The sequence below is a fragment of the Sciurus vulgaris genome, assembly GCF_902686455.1.
Source record: "Sciurus vulgaris genome assembly, chromosome: 16".
NCBI lineage: Eukaryota > Metazoa > Chordata > Mammalia > Rodentia > Sciuridae > Sciurus > Sciurus vulgaris.
Genome location: NC_136477.1, coordinates 76445767 through 76472251, shown reverse-complemented (window position 1 = coordinate 76472251; position 26485 = coordinate 76445767). Strand labels below are relative to the sequence as shown.

At 36.5% G+C, this 26485-nt stretch overlaps 2 pseudogenes across 2 annotated transcripts in view; one reads left to right on the top strand and one right to left on the bottom strand.

Moving 5' to 3' along the window:
• Positions 1-7045, bottom strand: part of LOC306646462 — a 64554-nt pseudogene extending 57509 nt beyond the window's left edge. The window contains exon 1 of the transcript XR_013766934.1: positions 6938-7045. The product of XR_013766934.1 is annotated as an uncharacterized misc_RNA (transcript). The remainder of the gene's footprint in view (positions 1-6937) is intronic.
• Positions 1-26485, top strand: part of LOC306647162 (cyclin-dependent kinase 17-like) — a 1195982-nt pseudogene that overhangs the window by 356428 nt on the left and 813069 nt on the right. The window lies entirely within an intron of this gene.

The following is a 26485-nucleotide window of genomic DNA, read 5'->3' as shown; positions in this document are numbered from 1 at the left end:
AAGAAGTCACAATAGAGAAAATAAGATAGGTAAATCCATATGTATCTAAATATGGTTTTTATTGTTAAGTGCACTAAAAGGCCTATAAAATACAATCATATAAAGAAAAGTATTTAATGTGAATGAATGATACAACCCAATCAAAAGGTAGATATTAGAACTAGAGGCCCAGACCACTGGTTGGGTTGTGTGCAGAATATGTGCAATACTGGAATGATATCCCAGCACCACCCACCAGGAAGCAGATATTAAGAGGAATGATTATACAAATATACATAATATAAACCTCCTGACTCTTGATCCACTCATGGATACACCAAATCAATCTTTAAACCTGTTTTGAATCTTTCTTAAATTTATAAGTTAATTAGAGGCATATAAAACAAAAATAATCTACCATCAGATAAGTAGAAAAGCTTGGTTATACTAGAACATTAGCATTCCTAGTGCAATGATCCTTATAGCTAGGATGGGATACTTTAATTCACTCTCACCCTGAGTAGAGGAAAAGAGTTAGGGTCATAAATATAGCACCTTTAATTATAAATTTCCTGTCATTTGAATTTTAATGTAACTTGTGCACACAGAGAAAGAGATTAGATATACATGAGTATAAAGATCAGAGAAAAGGAGTGGTTTTCTAGGAAAATGCAGGAGCCCTGGATTTTATTTCATGGGACAAGGGAAGAAAAGGAGTTAAAACTCAAGGGTCCCAATTTTGCCAGCATATTCTGCAAAAGTCTGTTGCTAATAGTTAATCTCCTATCTATGCAGTACCAAAGAGTTAACAAGGGAAATACAGTACATGACTGGCTGCCCAAGTGGAAGTGAGTCCTCTCCCCCAACTCACCTCACTAATAACTCCAGGACTAGGCATTTCTTTCTGTAAGAAATTTGTCTGAAATTCAAATTTTTCTGTTCAATGGACTACATCCTAAACCTCCATGCTTTGGGAGCAATGACAAATACAGATGTGCATATCTCAGTATATCACAAAGAAGAGACTCCATATTTGTATGCAAGCATTTCCATGGGCTAAAATCCCCACCGTGAGTGAAGAAAAGGGGACAAAAGTACAGATCCCTGATTATTTCTAAAATAGTATCACATCACCTTCTTTCCATGAGTATAAGGCAGCATCGATTCTAACAAACTTTCATCATGAATATAGTGCACCATTCAACTACAAGAGCTTCTGTGACCTGAGTGCAGCTGTTAGAATGATTATTTCAGAAAGTGGAAGAATAACAAGTACCCCAATTATATGCATATGGAAGAAAGAAACACTTTAAATTGCTAGAAATGAATTCAGTAAAACAAATTTTTAAAAAGCCTTGAAAGTTGAAATTTCTTTAAAAACTTACACAATAATAATAATTCTGGGTGTGATTCCAAAGTATTTGAAATCAGTATGTTAAATAAGTGATTGCATTCTCATCCTCACTGTAGCAGTATTCACAGTGGCCAAGGTCAGGAAACAACTGATGTGCATTTGGGATTAAGGGTACGCCAGGAGATTTCTTCCAGCTTTAGGGCACTCAGCTACTTCCCTGAAAAACTATACCACCAAAATTAAGTCTGCTGTCTAACAAGATAAGACCCAAGTACTGATATTCACTAGACTCTCAAGAGACATTAGATGTGCCAGCTGTGGGATCCTTATATCAGACAGCTCTGAAACACAGTACCAGGAAAATATAAGAGAGGGAAGGAGAACTTTCTCACATGAATTCCATCAGGGGAACTCTTAACAAAAATATATTTTAACAAGGTATCTGGCCTTGGAGAGACAAAAGAAGAATACAAGCAAATATTTTTACAAAGGTCAAGTGATTTTTCTCTACTTTCCTATCATGTGAAATTCTCAGAAACAATAACAGCAACAAAAGTCTTTGCTTTTGTCTTTTTCTATGATACTGGGGATTTAACACAGGGTCATGTTAAATATGAGCTACATACCCAGTCTGTGTTTTAAAAATTTGAGACAGTTCTTTGTAAGTTGCCTATGCTCAACCTACATTTCTGATGTCGACTTTGGAATTGCAATCTTCATGCCTTAGCCAACTGAGTCTGGTATTTTATGCATTTGTCATTGCACCCAGCCAGAAAACAAATTCTTTAGAAAATTCTACCGGGTTCTTGGTAAAAAAAAAAAAAAAAATATTACAAAATAATTGGCTCATTTGAAATGTAATGGGGAAATAATTGATAATATTGAGGTTAGGGGAAGTTGTCATTGAAAATATAAAAAGGGAGCTGCAATTTTATGATTTTATTGACATATATATAAAGGTTTATGCTCTGAGACAGATTTTCTCCCTCCAAATGCTGGCCATGGTCCATTCCATTCTAGATACGAGAAAGCAATGAAAACATATTAAAATTACACACACACACACACACACACACACACACACACACACACATACACATACACACACGTACACACATCCTTATTTCACATTTTACTTCCCATACATTTAGAATATTCAGGAGGATTCAACCAGGGTCACACACACTTGTAATCCTAACAACACATCAGTCTAGGCATAAGTTTAAGGCCAGACTCAACATCTATTTCAAATTAAAAATAAAAAGTGGGCTGGGAGATAGCTCAGTTGGTAAAGTGCTTGCCTTGCAAGCATAAAGCCATGGGTTCAATTCCCAACACCACAAAAAAATAAAATAAAAGTACCGGCGAGGTAGTTCAGTGGTAAAGGACTTGTAGTTTCAAAGCACAATATCAAAATCCCACCAAAACAGAAGAATGAGCTCAGGGAGAAGGAGGAACTGAGAAACACACAGACTACAGATCACAATTCTCCTCCTGCAGAAAAACAATACATGGAGTTGTGATTCTGATGATCTTCCCTCTCCACAATCCACCATACAATCTGGGAATGTGCTGGAATGCTGGCATATATGTGCTCAAAAGGGACTTCAGATAGTGGCTGAAAATATTCTGCAGAAACATGAAAGCCTACTGCTGACATATGCCTCACTTGAGTGGCCAGTGAGGATTCAGGATTAAAGATGAACTCCTTATTTTGCAACTTGGCCATAGACCTAATTGCCAGTCTATCATACTTTTCTTCCTATGCTGAAAGCCCCTAAATGAGCAAGTGGACTTTGAAGCAAAATGAAATTTCTTACCACTGATAGTGGCACATGCATATAATCCCAGCAGCTTGTAAGGCTAAGGCAGGTGGATTACAAGTTCAAAAACCAGACTCAGCAACATAGCAAGAACCTGTCACTAAATAAAACTTTTAAAACTGCTGGAAATATTGGTCAGTGGTTAAGTGCCCCTGGGTTCAATCCCCTGAACAAAAAAGTGTCTAATTTAAAATCCCAAAAAATTCCACTGGACATGACTCATACAACTTTTCTTATTATATTAGAACTTGCTTAGTGGCTCTAATTAAACAAAAGCACGATTTCTAAAGTTGTGGTTGTGTGACTGTGTGTGTGTGCATGTGTATAATTTTAATATAGTTTGCTTGCTTGATGTTATCTGGAATGGAATGGACCATGGCCAGCATTTGGAGGAAGAAAACTTAACTCTGGAAGCTTTCTGCTTAAAGTTCCCTGCTTTCATTCAGGGTAGTGTCTCTCCAGTTTTTTGAACCTGAGAAGAAATATAGATAAGGAATTGTATTACTCACGTGAAAGAAAAGCAAGTAAGAGAATTGCCTGAAACTTTGTGCATATATAGAATATATACATATATTCCATATAAATGAAACATTTTTATATACCTGATTGTTTTGGGGGGTTCTTTTCTAGGACCTGAGAAAATCCTGGTTCAGTTTATAACAAGGAATGTCTCTAGCAGAAGTAATCCAAACCCTCCTGTACAAATCAACAAAAAATACATGTTTCTATGTCATTTTCTAAACATAGCTGATAGAGATATGGAGCACACAACCGTTTTATTGGGGACATAAATAAAAGCAGTGCAATGAAACACAATTAGTTGTACCCTCTTGAACCACAAGTGAATTGGCATTTGGAATTCAGGCAAGAAAGATAAAACCTTTTATGCTGGGAATGTGGATGACATTGGTGTCTACAGTGAAAATGTTATTACAAACATTGGAAATAAAATTCAGGTGAGTGGCAAATAATGGTTAAACAATTAGTATCCATGGTGTTTTCCAGGTGGTTTGTCAACTATGGCCACAGCACATACATGTATTACTTGCCTCCATGAAGAGCATTTTCCATCTGTGTTCTCTAAAATTATTTCTCATTATAGGGATGAGTAAACACAGATTTCTGGATATTAAATGGCAACTTGGTTGCACAAAGAGAGCTACTCAGAGACAGAACTATATGAAAGCCCTTCAAATCTCCTCAAAGGCTGATTTGCTCCTGATGTGAAGGATGTGTCTGAAGAAATATTTTCACTCCATTTTTAAGAGAGTACCTAGAAAAGACATCCCAAGACCAATACAAATGTTTTTTTTTTTCTACTTTCATGTTAATTAACTCTTCAAAAACTGAGCTATCAACCTAGATTCCTTATGAGGTGTGTGGAGATTACAGAGTGCAGAAAGCACATCACAGGTGCAGAGTCTGAGTATGACCAAGAAGAGAATTGAATTTAAAGGCTCATGAATTTTAAAGAAAATATATGTAACTATTTCAAAAAATAAATGTCCATTCATTGCTATCTCTACAACATATCATTCAGAAAACAATAGATTATAATGCATATTTCTTGGAATGCCAAATCTTATCCTATATGATTCTGTATTAAGGTTCAAATTCCAGATAAGACAATCCATGATTCATTGTCAAAAACATTAAAATAAATCTTCAAGGAAGGAATGGATGCTTTCTTGAATGTGTCATTCAACATTTACTTAACAAATGATGTTGAGAAAATATATTTATTTTCCTGCAGCCATAGGGAAGTGAGATTTTTCTTATTTACATTTTCTGTTAGAATTTCAAAAGATAAGCCTTAGAATTTCTTTTGAAATAATCTCCAAATACAAAACAGATAAGATAGCTACAATACAAACTCAGGGGAATAAAAATGTAAAATTTTTTATTAATTAAATGCAAAACCTTTTATTTCTTGATATCCAATTCTATCTGCCTTTTTAATACATTTTCTTAACTTTGAAGCCAGAAACCACAAAAGAAATTCAGGCAAATACCTTGAACTGCCAATTAATACAGGGGATATCTATATCTAAGTCTTCAATAATCATAAAAATATCAATATCTAAAGGACTATTAAAAATATTTAGAGAAATATAGAATTCTATTACAGGCAAAATAATATTGATGATGATATAAAACAAATGAATACTAATAAACTCAAGGAATTTATTATTATTTGTGGAAAATCTTGCTATTGAAGTTATATGATGCTCACTGTCACAGACTTCCTTAAATTACAGCATATGTGACCATGATAACAGGTAAGAACACAACAGTACTCATCCAAACAACAACCATAGAACACCAGGGGCATGGTTCAAGTGAATGTAAATTTTGGAAGAGAAAAATAATTATCTGTGGGAAAAATGATTACTAGGAGCCAAATTTTTAGTTAGAGTATATTCAGTTTAAGAAATAGTATAAAACACCATGCTTAAATTTTATATGTGTACAATATGCATGTGATATTTCATATGTATACATGTTTAGAAAAAAAATATGTAGAACTTATGAGAAAGTAAGTATCAGCAGAAGCACAAGAAACCTTACATATCCAATGTGTAGATGATAAAACTCATCATTACAAGGAAGACAATTTTCCCCTAAATTTACCAATATGCCCAGGAAAACTGCTATGTGCCTATATGAATATATCACAATAAATTCTACTTTTATGTGTATCTATAAAGCAGTACTATATGAAACCATAAATAAATGGAAGAGAGGAGAAGGTAGGAGGAGAAGAACAGAGAAACTACTGGGTAATAAAGTGAAACAAATTAAATTCCATGCTTATATGATTATGTAAAAATGAACCCCAATATTATGTATAACTGTAGTGCAATAATAAAAAAAAAAGATTAACATGCTTTACTTTTAATGAAATACGATACCATAAACTTCTAAAATTCATCCACAAAAATATATATAATTTTAGGCAGGAAATTTTTCAATTATAAGAGCAAAAGGAGTACTTCTCATTACCTGATATTCATGTATATTCTGAAACTATACTACTTCAATAATCAACAAGGAATCATAATATAAACTAAATCCATATATGAATCCATATGTATGTAAAAATCCTTTATTTAATTGCAATAAAAACTCTAGATAAATCAGACCATAACAAGACACTCTTAGCAAATAAGCTAGACCCTGTCTTGAAAAAAAAAAAAAAATACTAGAGATATATGTCAGGGTAAATTAATTATCCCAAGGATCAACTTCCAGCAACACACACACACACACAAAGAAAAAGAAAAAAGAAAGAACAAAAAAGAAAGAAAGAAAGAAAGAAAGAAAGAAAGAAAGAAAGAAAGAAAGAAAGAAAGAAAGAAAGAAAAGGAAAAAGAAAGGAAAAGTGAAAATTCGCTGGCTCAGGAGGAAACGTGGTCCATACAGACCACAGATGCTCTCCTACAGGAAAATGACATGTGGAGATTTGATTTCAATAATGGGCCCCCCTGTCAATCAACAACATCTGAGAAAATGCTGGGCCACAGGCACACAACTGTGAGATAGTATTTAAGGATGTCCTGCAAGGATAAGGAAGGCAGTGAGGGGTCTCTGCCACTCACATGTTCTCTATCTGGATGGCAAGCAAGATGGAGGGAGAACTGTCCCACAGGAGGGCTCAGGACTGCAGACTGCCAAGAGTCCTGGTCCGCCCAGTCAGCCTGGTCTGGTTTCTGCCACAGCCAGTAGCGCCATTCCAACAGCCTCCCTCCCCAGGCTCATCATGACACCACTGCCCACTCACCATTTCTGGGTGTTCAGGAGCCAGTCCTTCTCCCTAGGGACCTTCAGCCCCTTCAGCAGAGCGACCTGGTAATCCTAAGCAGGAGAGTGAAGCCTAGAGCTGAATGCCTGATATGGCGGACCCAGGAGAAATGGAGAAGGCAGTGGAAGCCCACCTCCAATTCCCTGTCAGCACACAGGATTGGCCAGTTCCAGCTGCTCCTGATTGGACAGGACTTCAGACCGTGCCTCGGGGTATAATACCAGGGAGCCTTCCCTGTGAATGACAGTGAATAAGAGCCAATGCACATGAATAAGAACAGAATGAGAAGTCCTTGGTTGCAGTTTTTTATTTTATTTTTTTTCTTTTGAGGTCTGGGAATTGCACCCCAGAGCCTCAGACTGCTGCTATTTTAAGGAAATATTTTCTTCCAGAAGTGGAATCTAGTCCAACCAGCAGAACATTTGCATTTAACCTGGTGCAGGTTTCCATTTCCGTTTATGGATTATATACAACAGTATATTACTCATGAATGAAAATAATATAATGGCAATTAACATAAAATGTTATTTAACTATTCTGCTCTCTGTTCTTGTTAGGAGACAGGCTAAACTTTAAATGGAACAACCGCTTAAGGCAACAATATCCAATGAAAACAACACCTAAGGTGCAAGGGTAATTTAAATATTTCTAATACTCATATTGATAGCATAAAAAGAAAGAGTTGGAATTGTTATAAATAGCATAATTCAGCCTTTTGAGAATATTACCTTCATGTGATTTATAAAACACTACCAATGAAGAACATGTGCTTTTGGAACTACACCCTCAAGTTTGACTCTCTCCAGCATACTTCATTTTCCCACAGCCACATGCAAGTTTTGAGGGATATGGGTCCTCTGATGTTAGGGACTTAAAGGGCCTGGTCTCTCACTTTAAATGCCAGCATTGAGGGATAGGGTTCCCTAATAATATTGCTCATTATGGCCCAAAATTAGAAGAAACAATACCCTGAGTGGGAGTAGGAAGTTCCAAACAGGAAGTGTCCAAAAGTAGATCATTCTTTCTCACTTCATTCTGACCACAGCTTTTTCACATTGCAGACATCATACAGCAGAAAAATGAAGATGCCTAGGGGTTAGGGACACTTAGCCTGCCATCTTCCACAGTCCTGATTCTGTTTTTTAAACACATGAAATGCAAATTTATTTGGCAATTTGAGGTTAGACCTATTGGCCAAGATTTAATATATGTTTCCTCCTGTAAATGTATTCCCACAATTAATAAGTAGGTGCACAGGGACTCAGGATAAGCTGTATGTGATTCCAAAACCAAAATAGTTACACCAATCACAAAACTCTTGCAATATTTCTTATTCTCATCAGACTTTAGAAGTGACAATGATGCAAAAAAGCTGGATATATGATATGTATATAAAATCCACGCCTGTATATTACATAGCACAACACAAAGAGAACATTCTCATATAACTCTATCATCTTGGGGTTCCCATTCCAGAGTCCAGAGAATCCTGATTCAGTTTACCTCCAGGGGAAACACCAGCTAAAATTTATCTCAACATACCTTTACATAACAAAATATAGGTTGATGTTAAATATGTGGGAATTTAAATCAAGGTTTATTAATTATAAAACAGGCTGGTCTAGAGGAATGTAAAGGACCACCAAGTCCTATGTTTTCAAAACAAAGTGGGACATGCACTGTAGATTCATGGAGCAGAATTTTTTTTTTTTTTTTATTGAAGGAATAGAGCAAATGGAGGTCAAGTAGGAACATACAATTATTGGAAGAACCATAAAATATCAAAGAAATTGAATTGAATCTGGATTTCAGACAAACAAGAGTTGGCATACTGTGTCTGGGCATGTGGATGATATGAGGACCCTGATGAAAAGGTTATAAGATTTTGAAAAAAGAAGTGGTGATATGACAGAAAATGGTTAAGCACTCTCTACACAGTAACTTCAAGGTGTTTTGACAGTTGTGGGAGCAGCTAATATTAATTATTCCATGAAGTCTTGATCCAATTGAGTCCTCTAAAATTATCCAATTGTATAAGATAAGAAAACACAGGCTTCTAGATATCAAATGGTTTCTCAGCATCATATGTCAGACTAACAACTGCCCAGGACAGAACTGTATGAAATTCCTTCTAAGATTCTCCAAGTCTGGTTTACTCCTGATATAGGAAACATTTGTCTACAGAAACAATATTTCTTCTTCATTTTAAAGAGAGAGCCTAGCAAAAACATCCCAGGGGGTCCATTTGAATTGAGACACTATTTTGTGCTTTTTTTTAATGTTAAGGAAAGTCTTGAGTAAAAGGTCAACCCAAGTTCTACATTAGGTCAAATGATCCCCCCCAAAAACAAAGAAAAGCAAGCTCAGGAGGAAGGAAGAACTAAAAACCTTATAGCCCACAGTCCCTCTCATGCATGAAAACAATACACGGCACTGTTAATCTGATGATCATCTCACTTCACAATCCACCACACAATCTGGGAAGGTGCTGGAATGCTGCCACATATGTGCTCAGATAGGACTTCAAGTAGGGTCTGCAGATATTCTGCAGGGAGAGGATAGGACTTCCAGCGTCTACTGCTGACATATGCCCCATTTGATTGTCCAGTGGAGATGCAGGGCTGACCTTCCCCAGAAGAGGACCCAGGACTGCAGACACTAGAGACTACCACAGCGATTCCAGTCTGAAATTGCCAGTTCCCACTGTAATCAGTGCAGCTAGTTTTAAGCAGCCTTACCCCTCAGTTTCGAGATGACACAGCACACTCACCTATTACTGGCTTTTGAGGGGACCAGTTTTCTTTCTATTAGATCTTCCAGCATCTGCATGGCAGAGCAAACCAGTTCCCCTGAACATAAAAGAGGGAGCCTAGAGATGGATATCAACACTAGCAGGCTCCAGAGACAAAAGCCACACCAGATTGTCAAAGCCTGCTCCTCTTTACTGCCTGTGTGCTGGATTAGACATGCTTACTTAAGGGCTCCTGAGTGGACAGGGCTTATGTTTTAACATAATCAGACTCAGTCTAATGAGTTTTTTAAGAGGTGATGACATCACATGCATAAATGAATGAGGTCACAATGGAAGGTTCTTGCTGTTGCTTTTTTCTTTTCAGGTGCTAAGAATTGAAATCCAGAAACTCAGGCTGCAGCTAATTTAAGGCAAGATTTTCTTGGAGAAGCGGGGTCCATTCTAGCCAGGAAGACATTTGCATTTAACCTTACATATAAGTCCTTTTCAATTTGTGGATTTTATGTGTCTATATATTATTCATGGTTGGAAATAATAAAGTGACAATCCTATAAAATTTCATTTAACTTCCCTGCTTTCTTTTGTGAGAAAACAGATTGAACATTAAACTGGGAAGGAATCCCCTAAGACAGTAATATTTAATGAAAATAATATATGAGTTTCAAGGGTAATTAAAAATTTTCTAGTATTCACATAAAAATAAGTAGTAGAAATTGAGTTTAATAACATAACCCAACATATCCATTATGTGAATATTACCATTATGTGACCAACAAAATATTACTAGTTTAGTATATGTACTTTTGGAAAAGCACACTCTGAAAACTATGTCAAGGCTCCAGAATATCTCAGTTCACAGAAACATTTCCAAAATTTGATAACTATGATTCCCCTGATCTCAGATAGATGAAGGTCCTGACCAATTTTTATAAGTTATAAGTGAAGGATTCAGTTCTTTGCAGTAGTTGTGGTTCATGTGTTCAGATACAAAGCTTAGCATCTATTATTTAAATGCATTAAAGGCAAACTTTTTTGCAATTTGGCCTTAGACCTAATGTCCAGTCTATGACATTTTTTTCTTCCTATGATGAAAGCCCCTCAATAAGCAAGTGGGCTTGGAATCAAGATGAATTGTGTTGCCAGGCATTGTGGCACACACCTGTAATCTCAGTAGCTTGGGAAGCTGAGGTAGGAGGATAGCAAGTTCAAAGGCAGCCTGAGAAACTCAGCAAGGCCCTATTACTAAATAAAACATAAAAAAGGGCTGGAAATGTGGCTCACTGCTTAAAGGCCCATGGGTGTTCAATCCCCAGTACACACACACACACACACACACACACACACACACACACAAAGTGTCTAATTTGAAATTCCAAATACAACTTTTCTTATTAATTTAGGACTTGGTTAGTGACACTTGTTCAAAAAAGAAGGATTGTGTTTATGTGTGTGTGTGCACATACTATATTATATATATTGCTTGCTGTCTGCTATCTGGAATGGAATGGACCATGACCAACATTGGATGGGAAAATGTTCACTTCTGGAAACTTTCTTGGTAAAACTCCCTGTTCTCAGGCCAGTATCTCTCCTGTTTTTTTGAACCTGAAAATAAAAGAAATATTGGTAAGGAATTGTTTTCCTCACCTAAAAGAAATGCAGACAAGAGATTTGTCTGCACCTATGTCCATATATATATATGTGTGTGTGTGTGTGTGTGTGTGTGTGTGCCTATATTTTTATATATGTGTGTATATATATATATATATATATATATATATATATATATATATATAAAATATGTACATTTTATATACCTGATTGGTTATGGGACTCCCTTTCCAGGACCTAGGGAAGTCCTGGTTCAGATTATAACAAGGACAGGCACTAGCCAGAAATAATCTGAAACCTTCTTTACCAGTTAGCAAATAATACAGGTTTAAGTCTTTTCTATACATAGCTGAATATGGGCAATAGAGGCATGGAGCAGAGAACTCTTACTGGGGACACAGAGAAAAAAAAAGAGAAGGAGAAACAAAATTAGTTGAACCACCAGAGAATTGGAACCTGGAATTCAGACAAGGAAGATTCAACCTTTAATATTTGGTAATGTGGATGACAAAGGTGGCTAAATACATGTATTAGTGGCTTACAGAAGAGCATTATCCATCTGTGTCCTCTAAAGTTATTCTCATTGTGGAGATGAGACAACTCAGGTTTCTGGACATTAAATGGCAACTCAGCAGCACCCAAAAACTATGCAGAGACCGAACTGTATGAAATCCCTTCAAAGTTCCTCAAAGGCTTGTTTGCTTCTGACATAGGGGATGTCAATCTGGAGAAATATTATTTTTTCTTCAATTTGAAGAGAGTGCCTAGAGAAGACATCTTGGGATCAAAACAAATATTTTTCCTTCTTTCATGTTGAGGAATGCTTCAGAAACAGCTATCAACCCAGATAACTTATGAGGGTAAATGCTTGGAGATTACATGATGCAAAAAAGCACAACACAGGCCCAGGGTCTGAGTTTGACTTAGTAAATAAATAAATCTATAAGGTGTATAAGAAATTGAAAAGAAAAATTATGTAACTATTCCTAAAAAATAAGTCCTTTTGTTGGTATTTTCATAATATATCATTCAGTAAATAACCATTTATGAATACTTCTAGGATTTTCCAGTTCTTATCCCATATGATTTTGTATTAAACTCCAAAATCCAGATAATAGAATACATAATTCACTGTCAAAAACATTAAAAAAAAACTTCAAGGAAGAAGAGTGGATATTTCACTGAATGTGTCATCCAACAATTTACTTACAACTAATTTTAAGAAAATATATTCATTTTCCTGCAGTCATAGAGAGGAGAGATTTTTCTTATTTTTTTTCTGTTCAAATTTCCAAAGATACACCCTAGAATTCCATTTGAAATGACCTTCAATATAAACAGAAAAGAAACCCACATTATATGCTCAGGGGAAGAAAAAAGGCAATGTTAGGAACATGAGGTGTAAGAGGCTTACATTGCCTATGTGAGAGGTTCTCAGGGCCTGAACTGTGATACTGTGGTTAGAACACTAACTGAACTTGGCTCAATCACTATGGTAAGCTAGCACCCTTCCATCCTCAGCCACATTTCTTTCCTCTTACTTTTTCTGCCAGTGATCTTTCAGCCCATTGTTTATAATCTCTGCAGAAGTTGTAAGCCGATTGGGTCCAACAACTCTCAGAGATATTCTGTCCAGTGACTGCTTGATAATGTAATCCTGCCCATGTTACAATAAAGTTGATCAAGTTCTCTGAAACTGATCTCCAGAGGTCTTTCTTTAACTCCATTTCCACACCTTCCTCAACTATTTGGTGGGTTTCATCTGGACCAAGAGACCCCATAAGGCAAATAATTTTTAAAATAATTAATACCCTTTTTTTCTTGAAATCAAACTCTATCTGCCTTTTTGGATTCATTTTCATACCTTTGATGCAAGAAACTACAAAGAAATGTAAACAAGAGCCTTGTACTGCCAATTAATACAGGGGATATCCAAGTGTTCAATAATCATAAAAAAGATAAACATCTTTAGAAATTAGAGAAATATAAAATAAAATTCCATCAGAGACAAAATCAAATAGTATTGATGAAGATATAAAACAAGTGAATACTCATAAACTTGAGAAGAGTTTAAGTTATCTAATTGTGGAAACTGTTTTGCTATTGAAAATATATCATACTCCCCATCACAGAGACTCACTGAAATGACAGCATATGTGACTATGATAATGTAAGGACACAACAGTATTCATCCAAACACTTGTAACCAAGGGAGATGGTACAAGAGAATGTACATCTTGGAAGGGATAAATAATAACTTCGGAGAAAACTGGTCACTAAGGGCCAGTCACATTTTGGTATATCCAGTTTTTATAATAGTATAAAACACCTTGTTTAATTTTATGTAGGTGTAATATGCACTGGTATTTCACATGAATACATGTTCAGAAAGAATGTACATAGATTTTATAAAACAATGAAAATCATCAGATGCTCATTAAAGACTCAATTACACATCCCATGTGTAGATGATAAAACTCATCATTACAAAAATGAAAAATTTCCCCCAAATTAAAATACAAATATATTCCCACCAAATTTACTATGTACATATATGAATATGTCACACTGAGTGTCTATGACATATGAGTGTCTATGAAGCAGTCATTTTTAAAAAAAAACTATAAATAAATGGAAGAGGGGGAAAGAATGAGAAGGAAAGGGGAACTACTGTGTACTGAAGTGAAACAAATTTTATTCCATGCTTGTATGATTATGTCAAAATGAACCCAAATTTTATGTATAACTATAATGCAATAATAAAAAATTAACATGCCTTTCTTTTAATGAAATAAGAAACCGAAGTATAAAGTTCTAAAATTCATCCACAAACTTATATATAATATTAGCCAAGAAATTTTTCAATTGTAAGAGCAAAAGAAATATTTATCATACCTTACATTCATGTATATTATGAAACTATACTATTACAATAAGGAATCACAATATAAATAAAATCCATATATATATTCATATATATGTAAAAATTATATACTCCATTGCAATATAAAAGTCCAGATAAATCAAACCATAACAAGGCTAATCTCAGTAAATTAGCTAGATTCCGTATCAAAATAAAAATAAAAAGTACTAGGTATATAGCTCAGTGTTAAATCTTCCCTCGGTTGAACTTCCAGGAAGAAAAAGAAAGAAAAAAGGAAATGAACAAAAAGAAAGTAAAAATGAACAATGAGTTAGCTTAGGAGCAAGCAAGTTTCCTGTAGACCACAGCTCTACTCCTGCAGGAAAATGATTTGGTGATTTGATTATGATAATCATCCCACCAGGCAATCACCAGCATCTGGGAAGACCCCGCTGCAGGCACACACCTGCCAGATAGTATTTGAGGCAGGGCCTGAGGATGCCCTGTGAAGATAAGAATGGTGGAAAAGGATCTTTTCCCCTGACCTGCTCCCCACTTGAATGGCCAGTAGGACTGAGGGGTACTGTCCCAGAGGAGGGCTCAGGCCTGCAGCCTCCAGACACTGTCTAGAGTCCCCATCCGCTAGCTCCTGGTCCCATCACAGCCAGTCCTGTGGTTCCTACAGTCTCCCTCCCCCAGTCTCCCTCCCCGGGTTCCTGATGCCAATGCACACTCACCATTTCCTGGTGCCTAGGACACAGGCCTGTCCCTTTGGATCTTCAGCATCTGCACAGTAGAGTAAATCAAGACTCCAAGGGATGAGAGTGAAGCCTGTAACCAAATGGCAAAAATGGTGGACTCAGGAGAAAAGGACCTTTGGCCAGATTGTGGAAGTCAGCCCCTCCTCCCTGGTTGCACACAGGATTGGATAGTTCTCACTAACTGCTCCTGATTGGACAGGGCTTCAGACAGTACCCCTTGAGTCTGAGTCCAGTGAGTCTTTTATTTATTTATTTTTTTTTTGTCTGACAGCAGGGAGTATTATCCAATCCAGGCATTAATAAAGCCAGAATGACAGGTTTGTTGGTTGCAGCTTTTTTCTTTTTTTCTTTTGAAGTCAGGGAATTGCACCTCAGAGCCTCAGGCTGCTTCTGTTTTAAGGCAAGATTTTCTTCCTGTAGTGGGATCTAGCCCAGTCAGCAGAACATTTGCTTTTAACATTGCACATAAGGTCATTTCATTTTATGGGTCATATTCTGTTTATCAATCATGAATGAAATTAATATAATGACAATTACTCTAAAATTCCATTTGACTTTTCTGCTTTCTGTTCTTGTTTAGGAGACAGACTGAACTTTGAACTGGTAACAATGTCCCATGCAGACAACACAGAAGGCAAAAGGATAATTAAAATATTTCTAGTATTCACATTAATAACATAAAAAGAAACAGTTAAAATTAATATAAATAATATAACCTGGTATATCCAGAATATTATCTGTGACTAATAAAATACTGCTAATAAAGTATTTGTGTTTTGAGAATTACACCCTGAAGTTTGACTCTATCATAACTCTGTTCACAGTAACGATATTCCAGATTTGAGAGCTATGAGTCCCCTGATGCCAGGGACTTAAAAGGCCTGTTCTATGTCTTTATATGCTAGAGTTGATGGATACAGTTTTCTACTAATATTTCTCTTCGGACTCCATAAGTAGGAGAAACTCCATCAGTGTCCTAATTCTGTTTCCTGAGTAGGAGCAGGAAACTCCAACCAGAAAGTGTCCAAAAGTATATCATTATTTCCCACTTTATACTGGTCACAGGTTCTTTCCCATTACAGATATCAGACAGCATAAAAATGAAGGTGGGAGAGCCCAGGAGGTTAAAGTCACATAGCCTGCAATCTTCCACAGTCTTGACTCTATTGTTTAAATACATTAAATGCACACTTATTTGTCAATTTGGACTTAGACCTGAAGGTCAGGCTGTAATATCTGTTTCTTCTGGTGGACAAACTTCCACATCTAATAAGCAGGTGGACTGGCACTCATGATGACCTGTGTCTGACTCCAAAGCCAAAATACCTCCATCATATCACAAGGCTGTTTCAATGTATTATTATCATCAAAAAAGCAGAATTTTCCTGGTCATGCTCAGGGCATCTCCTTTTTAGCATCTCATGCTCTTTTAGAAATATCTCTTTTATAATACCTTTTCGCATATTGCTTTTGGTCTGTAATATCTGCTGATGGCATGAGAGATCCAATATATTTATTAATTTGACATTGGTTTAAGATATTTTGGTAGATTTTAAAATGTATGAAATAGAAAAGGATAATATGATCATATCCAATTGTGTTATATATACAGTGAACATAGTTTTGATTTTTAATAATGAAGTTTTAATTTAATTGTGAAATGTATACTTTCTTTCCTTATGACAAGTGTAAAATGTATGGATAAACTTGTGACACATAAGATATCTGTTAGGGTGATAAGTTTTATACTTGTTATTGTAAAGAAATTTTAGTGTAAAATTGTCTTGGTGTTAACTACCTTTGGGTTAATATATGTACAGTGCTTATAGCAGAGTCTCAAATGTAATGAGTCAACAAATGTTAAAAAATTAAGCGAAACAAAAAGCAGAATTTTGGGGGGCTGGGGATAGAGCTCAGTTGGTAGAGCACAAGTCCCTGGGTTCAATCCCCAGCACCACAAAAAATAAAAAGCAGGATTTGTGATATATGTATATAAAATTCAGTCCTGTGTGGTATGTAACTCAGCAGAACATTCTCATATAGCTGTGTCATCTTGGGCCTTCCATTCCAGGGTTCAGGGAATCTTGCTTCAGTTTATATCTAGGGCAAACACCAGCTAGAATTTAACTCAACACCCCTTTACATATCAAAATATAGGTTGATATTATTATTCAGGGTTTATTAATTACAGAACTGGTTGATCTAGAGAGATGTAAAGGTACACAAAGCCCTATGAGTTCAAAACAAAGAGGGACATGGGCTATAGAGGCATGCAGCTGAATGTTGTTGGTTTGTTATTTATTGATTGAATGATAGTATACAGCAAAAGGGAGGCCAAGGTGGGGGAGATATATAACTATTAGCAGTACCATAAAACATTAGGGAATTGAAATCAGGATTTGAGGTCACAAGGAGTTGACATTGTATTTGGGAACGTGGATGACATGAGTGCCCATGATGAAAAGGTTTTATTTCTGAAAGAAAATTAATATGGTGTCATGTAACATTTAAGGAGTAGCTACACAGTAACTTCAAAGTGTTTTGTCAGCTGTGGAAGCATAGCACCTACTTAAATCAAAAACCCCCATGAAAACATTATGGAATTGAGTCTTCTGAAAACATACAATAGAAGAAATGAGAAAACACAGGTTTCTAGGTGTGAAATGGCTTCTCAGCAGCATGTGTCTCTACTGAGAACTGCACAGGGCAGAACTGTATCAAATTCATTCTAAGCATCTCAAAGTCTGGTTTCCTCTTGATATAGAGGATTTTCATCTACAGAAATATTATTTTTCACCATTTTAAAGAGAGAGCCTAGAGAAGACATCCCAGGAGGTCCCTTTGACTTGAGAGACTAATGTTTGTCCTATTTCAACTTTAAGGAAATCTTTAGAAACAGAGTTATGTCAGCCCAGGTTCCTCACTGGGGCAAAAGATTGGAGACTAGAGGGTGCAAGAAAGTGTAACACAGGGCCCAAAATCTGAGTATGACTTAGGGAAGAAAAATATCTAAATGACTGATAAATCAATTACAAGATAACTCAAGCTTATCAGTTGGGAAACTCTAAGAAATGGAACACAGTGATTTTTTTTTTTTTTTTGCCACATGAACAAGAGATTAAACAAGAAAAATAATTTTAAATGCCAACACCCAGATAATTCTGGATGCAGAGAAGTAGCTAAAACCAGACATTCTGTAGCACTGTAACTTCAGCAATCCTTCTGTGATGTAATCTGACTGTAGCTATTAAAATGCTACATGTGCATATCCCTTAACTCAGTATTCCCTTTCCCAGAAATCTGTCTTCACCAGAAGACTAATTTGTTATTAGCTGAATTGTGCCCCTCCCCAAATCTTATATATTGATATTCCAAATCCCTAGTGCCTCAAACTGTTATTCTATTTAAATATGTTTCCTAAAGGCATGATTAATTTAATCCACCTAATTGGTATAAAGTCTAATCCAATGCACTTTTGTCCTTTAAAAAGCAGCAATAAGGACACAAATAGCATAGAAAAATGTCAGGCAAATATAGAGACAGAAAATGGCAATATAGATGTCAAAGAGTGGACCTCAAAGGAAATCATTCCGTCAAGCACTTCGATATACAGACTCTGAAATTAGAACAAATAAATATTGGTGCCGGGGACCAGCCCAAGCAGCAGAGTCCAGGGGTCCTTGATGGCCTGAAATACAAAAGCCCCGAGTGATTAGACGGCACAGCGTCGGCAATGGACAGCAACCACACAGACTCAGGCCAGTGTTAGGTTGCTGACAAGTTTATTGAATTCACCAGCAATTTTTATACCCTTTACAAACTTACTAAGAATAAAGGAGGAAGTTTCAAGGGCATAGATAATAGATAACAGAAGAAGGATTTGGGCATTTAGCCAACTGGTGCCATCTGGTAATATCTTATCTTTAACTAACATATTTCTGCTAACCTAAGTAACAGTAAACAAATATTTTTATAATGAATTTATTTTGACCCGACACCTTCAGAACATAGCTTAGACGTGGAAATATTATTTAAAGTCTAACTTCTCCTTGACCTATATTTGACACTGCCACTTAAGTTATAGACTAGCTGATACTCAGTCTTTGTAGTCTGATATTGGTTTTTGTGGTTCTTTAGGCCAGTGTCTTCTTAGATATGTATTATATCAAGTCACCTGGTGGAAGATAAGGGGAGATCAAAGTGTATGTTTTTAATAGGTTTTCTTTCTGGGGGAACTGGGGCCTGCCTTTGATCTGAAAAGCTTATCCTTATTTAGTTCCTGCTGTGGGAGGCAGCTGATGTTCTACAGAACTAGATATAACTGGTTTACTAATGACATGAGCTAAAGGAGTTTTTATTTCTGCCTTAGATGTTTGGGAAAAATCTGTAATAGAAATTATCCTAAGGGAGTCAAAACACTGTTCCCAAGAAAAAGACATAGGACACGGTTGCTCAAGAATGTTTTTCACCCTAAGACCCATAGAGTTTTGTTTTGTACAAGTCTCATAGGTATCATTTGTCTGGAACCTGAATGAATCATTTAATAAAGTTGTGTTCCCTTTATCCCCCAATGCATTTATTCCATGAAAGAGACTCTGCAATGAATAATATGTCAGTAAAAACAGCAGGCACAGAAAGCCCCAGAATATGCAGATGGCTTCCTGGCAGGACCCAGCTTTCTGATGAGACCTTGCAAGCATCTTTCAGAGGAACCTTGTCATGCTCTGGTAAGGGTCTTATTTGCCAAGTGCCCCCGCAATTCCCCCTTTTTTAGTTTGAAATTCAAAGAGGCCTTGCTGGATCCGAAGACCTTTAAGGACTTTAACAATTATTCAGAGGATAACTGGAAGACAAAAAATCAGTATAAGAAAACAGAATCCAATTAGACCAAATTGTAAGATAGTATTAAAGAAAGTACTGTTTGTAATTGTTTTCTTTATATTACCAAATATGTCGAGGGCTAAATTAGCATCTGGAGCAACCGATAAGTGAGCCTGACTAATATCTTTAATCTTTTGCTGTAGAGCTAAAATATCTGGGGCTAAGTTAGTATTATTCCAAATTCCCTTAAGATGATTCTGAACTTCAGACCACTGAGTAGTATTATCAGCCTCTAAAGGTGTCACACAAATCCACTTGTAATTAGCATGACACCTAGTGGTCATTCTAGTTTGAATACTTTGAATTTTATTTCCCATAAAAAGAACTGCTTCTTCAAGAGCATTAATTCTAATTTCTAATTTTTTGTCTATCTGTTCTTGAGCAGCTAAAGCTACAGAAACATTATGGGAAAGATCATTAACATGATGTGTGAATTTCCTGTACTAAAGCAGTAGTTGAAACCGCTAAAGCTGTAATAATACTAATTAAGGCTGTAATTCCTAAAATAAGGGCTGCCACAAAACGTTTTGGCCTCATTAATTCATTTAGTTTCTTTAAAAGTTCAGTTCCCGGATCATCATACCAAGTTTCCTTTAAAGTTACAGGCAGAATAACATAAGAGGGTTGATGTACAATAAAAAACACCTTTAAATCCTTATTAAGAGTAGAGTTAATACAATTAGTTAATACACAGTCCTTACATTGTATATTATAAGCATTATCATTTTTTGTAACGTTAACATTTTGAATGGAACCCATTAAAATAGCATGTGGAGCATTAATACAAGCCCTAATATTATAAGATTCAATTTTAGTAGTTTCTGGTCTATTTAGTTTTACCACATCAGTAGCAGCAAGTAACCTATATAAATCTGAAAAATAAGAATGTTTACCATGTTTAAGAATAGACTGAAAAATTGGAGTTACCCAGCCAGGAGTGAACCACCTGTGTAAAGGTTCTCCAAATCCTAACTCTTTTGACCCAGAAAGAGTAAATTTTCCATCTGCATTTTGATTCTCCTCAAGTATATACGGTTTATAATCATGCCAAGGGGAAGATACAGAAAAATCTTTAATAATAGTTTGTGAACCTCTAGGATTGAATACCATTGCTGTTTGTGAAAATCCACATGTAATCCACTTTGGAAAATCGGTATTAATATCCATAGTATTCCAATGAATATCTGAATGTTGATTTTCTGGTTCACATTTCTTAAAAATTTCTGGGAGACTTTCATTTACATATGTTTCATTGTAATTATTATAGCCTATAGAAATCATTTCCAAGGTCCAAACATACCTTTTAACTGGATCTAGTTTTGGAGAATCAGTTACATAAGTCCTGTGACTAAGAGGAAGGCATCCTAATGGCAAATGAACATTATCTGAGGAAAAACATAAAGGAGTTTCCTCGGTTAAGCCATGAAAATATACTGTATCTGTAAGTTTGTGTGGAATAAAAGAATCAGATAAGCCACCCATGAGTTCTGGATGGCTAGTAAATATTTTAATATTGGACCTACTCCAAGAGCTTGGATGAAGCAATGGAGGATTAGGAAAATAGGTCCAGTAAGCCTTTTCTGAGTCTGAATGAGCTTCCAGGGTTTGTATAGGCATTACCTGAGAAGTAAGCAATGCAAGCATAGCCAGAAAAACCAATTCAGGTGTCTTAGCTTTGCCAGAATTAGTCACCATGCGGTCAGCCTCGGAAGTCAGACGTTTCAGCTGTCCCCAGGTTGGAAATGGAGAATAGCGAGTGGAGTATGCTTGAGCAAGATTTAACTTATTCATCCTGCGAGATAAAATATCATCCGGTGTCGAGTTGGTCGGGTGAGACATCCAATAATTCTTCTTTTTCTCCGAGTATCTTCTTTTGATTGGTCCCATTGATGTGTCTGATTAGTCTGTCAGGTACCCACAAGGGTGTGTTAGCAACCTGTGGAAACACACAAGCATAGCCCCGGCCGGATGTCAAAAGGACATCAGGTCCTTTCCATTGTCCTGTAAGTAAGTCTTTCCATTTGACCATAACAATTGGATTGGGACTTTGTTGTTCCCAATGTCTCATCATAGAAGTTATTCCTTGTTTATCAGCATTTAAATGATTAAGAACAAAAAGAGCATGTTGTAGAATATGATGAGGGGAAGAATATTTTAATTCCCCCTCTTTAAGTTTATTAATTTGTTGCTTTAATCTTTGATGACTCCTTTCCACTATAGCTTGTCCTTGAGGATTATACGGTATGCCTGTGGAATGACTAATGTTAAAACGTGAACAAAAATCTTTAAATGCTTTTGAGGTATAAGCTGGAGCATTGTCAGTTTTAATCTTTTTAGGCATGCCTAACATAGCAAAACATTGAAACAAATGTTGAATTACATCCTTATATGCTTCTCCTGTCCGAGCGGAAGCTACAATAACATGAGAAAAGGTATCAACTGTAACATGTACAAATGACAATTTTCCAAATTCTGTAATATGAGTAACATCCATTTGCCACAAAACGTTAGGGAGTAAGCCTCTTGGATTAACCCCCAACTGTGGAGAAGAGAAGTATTGAGGACAAACATGACAAGAACGAACAATCTGTCTAGCTTTTTCTCTAGAAATATGAAACTGTTTTTGTAAAGCAGAAGCATTTTGATGGTGGTTTTTATGTGAAAGTATGGCTTCCTCTGTAGCTGTCAAAATGAAAGTTTTAGTTAATAAGTCAGCTTGAGCGTTTCCTTCAGCTAAAGGTCCGGGCAGTTTAGTATGTCCTCGAATATGACCTATAAAAAAGGGCAAAGGTCTTTCATGAATCAATTTTTGTAAAAAGGAAAGTCTGGGTGCTATTGTAGAAGAATCCGAAATGGTTGCGGTCTCTATAATAGGAAATAATTTTACAATATAAAGGGAATCAGTAAAAAGGTTAAATGGTTGACTAACAGTATTAAAAGCATAGATAACTGCTTCTAATTCAGCCCTTTGTGCTGAAGTTTCCGTTGTCCATTGTACTGTAGGTTGAGTGCCAATTAAAGCTACAGCTTTGCCATTTGAGGATCCATCTGTAAAAATCGTAATAGCATTAGGTAAAGGTGAAGCGGAAGTCCATTTTGGAAAAATAATATTAGTCTCCTGTAAAAAATGTAAAATTGGATCATTTGGTAAATGAAAGGAAATTTTTCCCAGAAAGTTACAGAAAACAATAGTCCAATTGTCATCAATTTGTAGTAAATGTTCGTATTATTCCCTAGTATAAGGAATAATGATTTCATGCATTTCCTGTGCAAATAATTCTTTGCTTCTTTGTCTAGCTTTAAGTACCAACAAGGCAACCATAGTAGGGTAAGCTAGAAGAACCTTTTTTCCAGTAACAGGTAAATGAATCCATTCAATAGGATCATTTTGCCATAAGCATCCAGTTGGAGTATGTTTAGTTTTTAAAACAATAAAATACCATGGCAAGGCATAATTAATTTGTTGTAAATAATGACGAGAAATGGCCTGTTCAACAACATGTAAAGCTTCTTTTGCTTGATCAGTTAAAGTCCTAGGGGAAGTTGGGTCAGAATCTCCTTTTAATATCTCAAACAATGGCTTTAAATTCCCTGTAGATAATTTTAAATAAGGTCTGATCCAATTGATATCTCCTAGAAGTTTTTGAAAATCATTTAAAGTTTGTAGTTTATCTTGTCTAATTTGTAACTTTTGAGACATAATTTTATCAGTTTTGATTGTTCTTCCCAAATAATTAAAAGGAGGTTCATGTTGAATTTTTTCAGGGGCAACTATAAGACCCCAAGTTTGTAAGGTTATAATAACAGTTTCTAAAATCTGTTTTAGAGTATCCATATGAGGATGAGCAAGTAAAATATCATCCATGTAATGAATCATATAACAATCTGGGTAGGCTTCTCGACAAGATATTAGGGCTTGATCTACAAACTTCTGGCACAAAGTTGGACTGTTTTTCATTCCTTGTGGCAATACTTTCCAATGATATCTTTGATAAGGTCTTTGTAAATTAGGAGAAGGCAGACTAAAAGCAAATCTCCATTTATCCTGTTGAGCCAGAGGAATAGTAAAAAAGCAATCTTGTAAATCAATGACAATAATATGATATCCTTTAGGAACAGCTACTGGAGATGGGAGACCAGGCTGTAATGCTCCCATAGTTTCCATAGTATTATTAACAGCTCTGAGATCCTGTAAAAGTCTCCATTTTCCTGATTTCTTTTTTATAACAAAAATAGGAGTATTCCAAGGACTAGTAGAAGGTTCTATGTGTCCCAGAGCAAGTTGTTCTTTAACTAACTGAGTAGCTGCAGCTAATTTTTCTTTAGACAGGGGCCACTGTTCCACCCACACTGGTATGTTGTTTTTCCAGATTATTGGGTCAGCCTGTCTGGTAACAGAGGCCCCTAGGAAAAAGGCGAGTCTGATTCATCAGTCAATGTAATATTTAACTGTTTCATTAAATCTCTACCCCACAACGTAAAAGGGAGGGAAGGAATCACATATGGCTGAAAAGTCCCTGTTTTATTTTTATCCTTCCAATGAAGTATTTCTGTGCTTTTAGCTACGTTAGATGCAAGTCCCAAGCCCACTAACGTAGATGGTGATGTAGTAGTTGGCCACGAAGGAGGCCAGTCATGAGCTGCAATGCAGGTAACATCAGCTCCAGTATCTAACAATCCTTTAAACTTTTTACCATTAACTTTAATAACTTTCATAGGTCTTTGTTCTGATATTTTTTGAATCCAAGCTACTGTATTGGTAGAGCCAAGGCCATCAGTTCTTTGTCCTTGTAAAACTGGATTAGGCAACCTTAAATGTGGTAATAACAACAATTGAGCTATTCTCTGTTGAGGAAAAATCTGAATTGTTTTTGTAGGAGGAGAAATCATGATTTTGATCTCTCCTTGATAATCAGAATCTACAACACCAGGGATAACTTGTAGTCCCACTTTTGCCATGGAGCTACGTCCAATAATGAGGCCCATATGTCCCTCTGGTAGGGGGCCATAAACCCCTGTAGGTATTAAAGTCACTTCAGATTCAGATGTTAAAAATAAATGTTTAGAGGAAGGCAAGTCTAATCCTGCACTTCCTGGAGTCCCTCTGGCCAAGTCATTGACTCTTGTTTTACAAAAGGGTTGGTAGTCCCCCAATTGTTTTTTGGGGCCTGGGGAGGGCCCCATGATCCGTTTTTTTTGGCTGAAAGTTTCCTGAAGACATTAAGGGAGTAGTTTCCTGAGTAAGTCCAGCAGAAGTAAGTATAGATCCATTTTTATGAAATCTGGAATGGCACTCCCGAGTCCAATGAAAGCCTTTTTGGCATCTAGGACAGACACTTTTAGGAGGCCCCGCACTAGTCATAGGCCTATTTTGTGGCTGAGAATTGATATTAGACGGCCCAGAGGGACATTCCCTGCTGAAATGTCCTAGCTGACCACAAGAAAAACAATTTCCTGGAGTGCGAGAAGATTTTGGCCGATTTCCCAGAGCATTTTGGGGCTTTCCCTGATTAAGATCCTTTAAATATTGAGTATAGGTTTTTCCCTGTAAAGCTGCTGCCATGACCATTCCTTGAATATGAGCTGGACTTGTGTCCATGCAAGTTTTAATATAATCTGATAATGTCCCTGTCCTTCTGATAGGCCTCAAAAGAGCCTGACAAGTAGGATTAGCATTATCAAATGCTAGTTGTTTTAACAATATCTCTGCAGCTTCAGAATTAGTAATAATCTTAGAAATATTTTCTTCTAATTTAGCCAAAAAATCTTCATAAGGTTCCATACTTCCTTGTTTAATATTACTTAAGAAAGAAGTTTTAGTATCTGGAGACGGAAGGCGCCTCCAGGCAGCTACTGCCAATTTGGAGATTTCTTCTAATACTTTTCTGGGTAACTTGATTTGCTCAGCTGGGGAAGCCCAATCATCTGTCCCTAACACTTGTCCTAATAGTATCCTATTTCTATCCCTAAGACCTTTAGCCAATTGGGACTGTAAAGTCATTTTTGCCTGTTCTTCATATTCTGTTTTCCATAGCAAATAATGTCCTGGAGTTAGGCAAGAACGAGCAGTTTGCTGCCAATCAAAAGGTGTAAGCCACTGAGAGCCAATGTTTTCCACTAATTGGAGAGCATAAGGAGATGTCGGTCCTAGATCTTTTACTGCTGTTCTCAATTCCTTAATTATCTTAAAGGATAAAGGCTCCCACTGAGGTTCTCCTCCTTCATCAATAGCCCAAACTATTGGGCAGCAGAGGCTAAGATCTCCAGCCTTCTGGGCCTCTGCTATGGCTCCTAAAAATCCTACCTTAGCTACTGAACCTCGTTTAGAGGATCCCAACCTCCGAGCAACAGGAGCTACAAGAGGGGGATAATCCTCATTATGATACCTATAGGCAGTTTCCTCCAAATCTTCCTGGTCTGAAGGTGATAACTGATCAGGACCATCACCTTCCTGAGCCTCTTCATTTTCTTCCTCACTACTACCTTCATATTCACCCTGTACTACCTGATTAGCTTCAGCTGAAACTGCCAGAATCTGATCATCTGCCAGGTCCTGATCACTAGAGGGAGGGGAAAGTAGCTTTCGTTTTAGCTGTTCTGCTGGCGATTTTGAGTCAAAACAGTCCCTGAACAAACCCCAAAGGGTAAAGGCATCTTTA